Consider the following 8,691-nt stretch of genomic DNA (forward strand, 5'->3'; position numbering starts at 1 on the left):
AAAAAAAAAAAAAAAAACATTTTTTTTTTTAAGTGAGTCTAATTTGTTCTAATTCATTTGTGCTCGATTTGTGCCGTTATAATATTGAACATCTATTCCCCCTAGAAATAACAAATATAATTCAGGGCGCCCTCCGTCCATGCCAACCGGCTCTGTTCGTGTGTGCTGGATTTGTTGCATTAAAATTAACATTCAATTTATTTTTTCTCCGTAAAACATTACAAATATCTGGAGGAAAAGTGATGCCATGCAAGCCGCTCATCCAAATTACTGTCTTGTATAGTTTGCAAATCTGCTGGTTTAAAATGTTTTTCTAAGTTTTATTGCCAGTGACTTCATCAAGCACCAAATCCAAAATTTTCTTTGTGTGTATAACATTGTGTGATTTTCTCGGAACAGGCTATTGCAACTTAATATCACATGTTCGTGTTCTTGATTGTTGCTATTTTATTTAATTTGTTACAAAAATGGAACATAGGCTCTTTAATGTAACAACGTTATTTTGTACACCCCTCACATTTTTGTAAATATTTTATTATATCTTTTCATGTGACAACACTGAAGAAATGACACTTTGCTACAATGTAAAGTAGTGAGTGTACAGCTTGACCATATATACACCTTGCTACGTGTACTGCGTTAGGCTAACCGAGACTTGTCATTTGCACTTATATATTGTTGCTCTTTTGTTAGTTTTGGCTGCTTTTATTGTCCTCATTTGTAAGTCGCTTTGGATAAAAGCGTCTGCTAAATGACTAAATGTTAATCTAAATTAATTCTCTGCCAGTAGGAGGCGTTTTTGGAATGTCAGAAATATAGAATGAGAAAAGTGTGAAAAAATATAGCCTATACTGACGAGGAAAGTCCACTGATGAGTTACCAGCGTAAGCCTGTGTGCAAAGGCTGTCTAATTCTAAACTTTAAAATACATTTATTTTTAGTTTTTTTAACTACAAATTTAAATAAAACTGAAAATGTGCGATGTTAGACGCATATCCAAGCGTTTGAGCGGAGAGTGGAAGCTAAAGCGTGCTCTGCAGGACATGGAGGCGCCAGCGCGATCACTTGCATTTTTTTCTAACAGTGGAAACAACTTAAAATACGCAGTCATTTTTGCTCATAAAGGTAAGAGTAATACATCATTCTAAACTGTAAAGGGTCTAGTTTTATTTGTGTGCACTCACAATATCAACAAAATGTTGTGCTTTTATAAAATAAAGAAAACAAACGCTTTCTGCCATCTCGGGCTTGAACAGGAGCGCTTCACAATGGTGAACCTAAACTCAGACATGATAAAAATATAAATAGAAAAATATAGAAAGCTTTAAAGCTACTACTTTAAAACGAAATAATTCAAATCGAAAATAGACTCTTAATAAAATAAACTCTTTCATTATGTAATCCCTGCATTTCTCTCTAAAGGCACATTTAATTAGGAGATGGCGAGTCATTTTTTTCATCACCATAATTGATGGAAGGCCTGATTATAATTTGCGATTTGTAAAATAGCCAACAAATTAATTGTTGTAGGCTAACCCGATCTCATAAAAGTGCGTATAGCATGATTTTCTGCTTCTATTTGGCGTAATATTTATATGCAGAAATTGACTTTGGCATGAAAAATACTGATCAATTCATAATTAATGGCATGGCTGGTTCAGTCGACAGAAATATGGGACACAAAGGCCTATAATAACTGCTGAAATGTTTGCGGGGCAAATCTCACGTCAGTCTGAGCTCTCATGGTACGCACAGTGCGTAGCCTACAGCCTGCAGGCTCCACTGACTCGGACGGTTGTCGTGGTAATAAACACCGTAAACAGCAACCGTTCGCGTGTCAGCGCTTAATGCGCATATCCTATATGAAAAGCATTTTAGGGGACCCTTGGCGTTTGGGGGCCCAAGGCGGTAGCCTACCTTTGCCTAATGGGTAAGTCCGCCCCTGCCTGTGTATCATCAGCCTAACATTTGAAGTTAAGGTATGTTTAACTAATGTGGGGTAATGTGAAGTATGCAATTGTAGGATTTATTCATGCTTTTTTTATGCCAGGTTGGGGTAATACATTGATTTTCTGTCATGGTCTATGGACCCCCTGAATTAGCCTTGGCCACCCCATCTATAAAACTCTAGCTCCGCCACTGCAGCCCTGTGACAGCTAGCCCCAACCAATCTCCAACACGTAAGATATTTGACAGTACGATTATAAAATCATGTTCTTACCGGTTTCATCAACACTCATGACCGGTGACAGCAGTATAAAAACTCAGGATAAAACCAGCGTTGGTGATTTCACACTCTAAATGCCATGAGATTAACACATATTTTAATATGATTTTGACACCTCAACTAGTACTGATAAAGCAGAAGCAGAGTTTTAGCAGATAAGAAACTTGATGTCAGTCCATAAAGATGCTCATAATGTTTTTTTTCAAACAACGGTAACAATGAACCTGCTCTTAAGAGACAGAGAAAAGAATTGCTTGAATAACTGACTTTAATTTGTATAAGTAGACCAGCTATCATGGTGTGGACCAGGATTGTAAAACACTGGAAAGCATTGCATTGGTTGTGACTGCAATATGCAACATTCTGCGTAACTGTGCATTTGATAAAACACAAAGTAATGGAAATTAAATAAACAAAGAACTTACAACACGCTGATGAAGATGCTAGATAGCGTTTAGCCTGTCACTGGTTTTGTTCTCAGAAGTGTCATCAATCTCTGAATATGGTCACAGATACAGTTTCCTTTGTACTGAGATAAAAAAAAAAAGTGTGAACCTTTTTATAGCAGCATCACTCTTTGGTGGACTGTGTGATCATGTGACGCTGAAGAACAACATACTCAGGAAGAGGAACTGTGAGAGTAAAACTTGAGGCCTTTCCGCATACCCAATATGGCAGCTCTAGTAATGGAAGTCCCGCCTTCTAAACAAAAGAGCCAATCAGCAGTTGGTAAAGTCATTGCATGACTGCAGCTCCTGTTAGAAGCTCTGGCCTGCGTTCAGCCCCAACAAAACGGTGCAAAACGTTTTTTAAACGGAAACGGTGGTGCGTTGAACACCCTGTTCTGATGACGCAAGAGTTGCAACTATGGCAGCTGAGAAGGCCATTCTTTGTGTTCTTTTTGAAGAATTTTCGGAGCCGGATGAAATCGGTATAAATACGTGATTAATACTGCAAAATACGGTCGATGTTACAGTCATTGCCCTTGCTGTCCAGAATAAAAGAGAACATCCCAATCCAGTGAAGGGATTTGTGGAAACTGTGGTTCCTAATTATTGTGATCCAACATTTGCCTCGCATTTCAGGATGAAAAGACAAACATTTCAGGTGAAGGATAATCCACTTCTTACCTCCAAGACTGTGTTATGATCTATATAACCTTATTATTTTTATTGTGAGTATTAGGCTTATCATTATTGCTGATCACTGTTGTTGTGCTATGATATTGTAATATTTACCATTATATAATCAGAGGGGTATAGAAAAGTTTATGAAAGCGTCACTCCATAATACAATAGCAAAATATATAAATATGTATAGTATTTTAATGTTACATTAATCAGAATTTAGCACACCTTCCTAAGGAAAGCATATGGACCAGAAGACATTGCAATTACTAAATGATACTGTATTTAGACAGACTTAAAAAAAGAAGTTCCAGATCTATACTTGTGCTCTTATTATTTCAGTTATTTTGCCTTTAATGTAAATAAACATGTGCAAACAATGTACTTGCTCTTGTGAATTTATTTGGATGTTAATTACATTGTGCGAGCTGTCTCTTTAATACCGCGTGGTTTATATACATGTTGCTGCTGATTGGGCTGACATTTTTGACACCCACCAAACAAGAGAAAACGCATCTCAAACCCCGTTGCACACCGTTTTCAGGAAACATGTCGTTCAAACCGGAAACCGTAGCAAAACGGTGCACACCGGTTTGAGCTTGAACTTGCCCCTGGTTTTCATAAAAACAGTTGCACATTCAGGACTGCACACATGCATTGGTGGAACATGGTGGATTTTTTAAACGCCATTTAAGTGTAAGAAGCAACATTTATTAGACAGTTAAAGTTAATTTTATTGCAGATTTAAAATGTTATTGAAATGTGACTTTGGCCAGCAGCTTTTGAGATTTTTACAAATATGGCAGCAGTGTGAATTGAAAGGGAATTTGATTATTTTTGACCAGCAAAGGGTAAAGATCCAGTGATTACCTCAATGTTGACATTGAAATGAAGGTGCGACTAACTTCACTTCCATATTGTGATGCATTTCAGAGTGAAATGGCATTTCAAACAAGAATGAAGCATAGAGCGGGACTTTATTTTAGCCACTGGCATCGATTGGATTGTGAGAAGTGAGCATTGCATACTGGATGAATTCATTTTTGTCTGAAATGTGAATTAAGTGTGTCAAATAACACTACTAGTATTAAGACCACTAATTTATTGAATGAAAGATTAATCCAAAATGTTAAATGTAGAAAAAAAGAAAAAAAAAACAATTTATTAAACAACTTATTTATCAATAAGTAATTACGATCAAACAAGTCACAATGCATAAAGCAACAACATATTCCCATGATGATATTATAAGCTGGCAACAAGCCTTTGACTTCCACTTGTATCCATTGTCGTAAATCTTTTCAAAATTCTCCAGTAAAGCATCATCAGACACTCCTGTCAATCATCCAGGATTCCACCACACAGAAACGCATTAAGGCTGTAAAATATTTTGGTGTGTGCCATCGTCTACTACAGCATATTCCTGTTAGGCTGCACCAATGAGACAAAAAGGAGATCGATTTACAAAGTTTAACTATTTAAAAAATAAAAAATAAAGGTACTCATTATAGTCAATCAGAATACTGCAGTGGTGTACACTGATGAGCCATTACATTATGCCCATATATATATATATATATATATATACTGTATATGTCAATCATGTTTACACACTCCCTCTGAAATGTTCGTCCATCATGAAAAAAAAAATAGTATTGGGTTCGATTTTCTGCGTTTTTTGCATCCATAGCAAGCATTTTGAGAGGTATTTTGACAATTCAGAGCCACCGTACAAGCGAAAGCCAAAATCCAGAATGGCGACTGTCAAGTTGATCCACTTCGTCTCGCAGCACAAAGCACTGTAAAGATCATTGCACACTGAGTTCACAGAAACTGGTGGTCTTCTTTTTAATATCTGGCTCTATTATGGCTGGCAAAGCATTAAACTGAGCCATTGACATCCTGAAGTAAACTTTGAAAAGCCCGTGATAATCCCGCTGCTCTTTAATACCTTCCTCTCTATAGCTCAGGATTGGATGGACCTAATATTTCCTCTTTCTTTTTCTCTTTTTAAGAAAAGAGAGGATTTTCAAAATCATCCTCACTGCTTTAAGACTCCACTTTGTATTGTTTTACTTAATATGCATCGGACTCAGTGTGCAAGGTTTCTGTGCATGACAATTTTTTAGGATGACGAATATGAAAAAACACATTCTCAGACTCATTAAGAACCTTTAGAAATGCACATTTGACAGTAGCTTGAATTGACAGTTGTAGTTGCTTGAGTTAGGATGCAGATGCAAAATTATGTTCATTATCAAAAACAATAACATCTGTAAAAATTGTATCAACCTCATTTTTATACAGTGAAATTGAATTATTCTGACCGTTTTAGATTTATTATAAATTAACCATTGTTCTTCCATAGTAGCAACTATATGGTTTCTAGGCATTTGTATGAAAAACAGTACATTCAGTAGAAATGCACATACGCCATAGCTTAATCACAGAAAATACTGAAATTATATTCCATTACTCCTTTATTACATATTTATATTAATAATATAATAAGATTTGATGTGAATATCCCACATTTCTGACACAATACCATTGTGCAGTTAGTGTTACAATAGTAAATCCATGGTAAATGATTGTGATTTGTAGACGGGAAAGCCTTGTATTGTACCACACAGTGTTTCTCTTGTTTGTCAGCGCTGTTTCATCTACTTTCAAACTAGTTTAAATCACCGAGTCATCTGTGTTCTTTGCTGAATTTAAGCGCTTCACACTGGATCTCACAGCACAGATCTTTAGTGCTCGCGTGATCGAGACTCATCAGTGAGTAAACGCATCTGCTCTAGTAAAGTTGTGCTGCGCTGCTGTTTGAACTTTGACCCTTACGAAAATTAACCATGCACTCTAAAAAATGCTGGGTTAAATACAACCCAGTGCTGGGTAAAATAGGAACAAACCCAGCAATTGGGTTGCTTTGACCCAGCGGTTGGGTTACTACCCAGAAGGTTGGGTTAAACATTTAATCATTTTTTAGAGTGTGGTTTTATTGAAGTAAAATTGTAGTAACCATGGTTTTTTGGCTTATTGACTACCATTTAAGTTTTACTACAAATATCATGGTTAAACTATATTTAGTATTTCAAAACTATGGTTATTTTGTGGTTACCATGGTTTAACTATAGTCACCATGGTTTTTTTGGTTTTATTTGTAATAAAACCATAGTTAATTATCGTAAGGGGAGCCGAGCGGACAAATGGTCCATGTGGCGCGTTTCAAATGAGTAGCTCTGTTTCGTTCCGCTTTTGCCGCATAAACATTATTTCGAACATTTATCAAACTCTTGTTATTTTATTGAGCAAAATTATATCACTACACTCTAAAAAATGCTGGGTTAAATACAACCCAGTGCTGGGTAAAATAGGGACAAACCCAGCAATTGGATTGTTTTGACCCAGCGATTGGGTTACTACCCAGAAGGTTGGGTTAAACATTTAACCCAACCGCTGGGTCAAAACAACCCAATTGCTGGGTTTGTCCCTATTTTACCCAGCACTGGGTTGTATTTAACCCAGCATTTTTTAGAGTGTATAATTACCCTTATCGTTAGCGCCCAGCCCTACCACAAAGCATATCCCCAGGTTGAGAACCACTGCCTAGAAGATCCATCGCCACCTCGTTGAATCAATGCCTCGCCGCTACAGCTTATTAGGGAGGTGGTCATAATGTAATGACTCATTAGTGTAGTTTACAGAATAGGATATTTAATAGCACAATAATATTCTCTATTGACTCACAATTGGAAGATTCTCATAAATCGTAACATTCTCATACAGAGGGATGTTCATTTTAGGATCAGGTGTTTTACTGTAAGGATGAACAGCCTTCATGAAAGAGAGAGAGAGAGATAAATGAGAACCAGGAGAAAAAGGAAAACACAACTAGTCTTGAAATGATATTGTCTAGGCTTGAATAAAAAGCTGTACACTCACCACCACATTCTCATACACATATGAGAACAGACTAGGATCAGATATTATGCTCATGTCATCAGAATTGTTTGTGAGGGACTGAAAAGAAGAAGAAAAATGTCCAATAGTGTTGCCATCAGCATTCCAAGACAGAAGAGTGGAGGATCAGAGTAATAAAATGAAAACATATAAAACAAGAATGGCATACATTATAAAATGCATCAGTAAACCTATTTCCGTGTTTGTTCAGTTGTGCATTTTTGTGGGTAAACGGAAATCTAGTGCTCTGTCAGTAGATTAACAGAACCAACATTTTACTGTACAATAAAGCAAATGATTACCAATATTTCAATACTTTATCTGATGAATGATGTAGCCTTTAAGAGTTATTTGTAAATGAATCATTCATCTGAGTCATATATTTTCAGTGATTCCAAGTGATCCGGTTCAGTAAACCAGACTGAATGATTCTTTCACAAATCAGACTGAATCACCGGAAACCTCTTTTAGTCAAGTCCGCCTTAGAGTGATCTGAGTTATGATCTGAGATAACCGTTTCTTACTTATGGCTTTATTATAATGCTTTCTAGCATATAAAATATCAAAGCACATGCAATAATGTAACGAATAACTCGAATTTCTCCCGTGAACTGCCAAAATACAGACAGCACATCACATGTCCCACCAGAGACAGTAATATATTGGATCACTGTTACACCACAATAAAGAATGCATATCACTCTGTCCCACGAGCATAGCTTTGGGGCTCTCTGATCACTGTTTAGTTCATCTAATACCGACCTACAGGCAGAAACTGAAATCAGCTAAACCCGTATTAAGGACCGTAAAAAGATGGACTAATGAAGCAGAGCAGGATTTACAAGCTTGTTTTGACCTAACTGATTGGAGCGTTTTTGAAGCTGCTGCCACCGATCTGGACGAGCTCACAGAGACTGTAACATCTTATATCAGTTTCTGTGAAGACATGTGCATTCCTACCAGGACTCATCTAACTTACAACAATGACAAACCATGGTTCACTGCAAAACGCAGACAGCTCCATCAAGCCAAAGAAGATGCTTACAGGAAGGGGGACAATGTCTTTTATAAACAGGCTAAATACACACTGGAAAAGAAGATCAGAGTGGCAAAGAGGAATTATTCTGAAAAAATAAGGACTCAAATTCTCTTCCACTGACTCCGCATCAGTGTGGAAAAGTCTAAAAGAAATCACCAATTACAAGACACCATCCCCCAGCACTGCGGTGAATCAACAACTGGCAGACGATCTGAACGAGCTCTACTGCAGGTTTGAAAAGACACCCCACACCCGCCCTGAACACCTCTCCACACAACCATTCACACCTCCAGCAACCCCCCTCTCCCCACACCTGCAATTCAGATCAGCGAAGA

This window comes from Sinocyclocheilus anshuiensis, unplaced genomic scaffold (assembly GCF_001515605.1).
Source record: "Sinocyclocheilus anshuiensis isolate Anshui unplaced genomic scaffold, SAMN03320099.WGS_v1.1 scaffold968, whole genome shotgun sequence".
Classification (NCBI taxonomy): Eukaryota; Metazoa; Chordata; class Actinopteri; order Cypriniformes; family Cyprinidae; genus Sinocyclocheilus; species Sinocyclocheilus anshuiensis.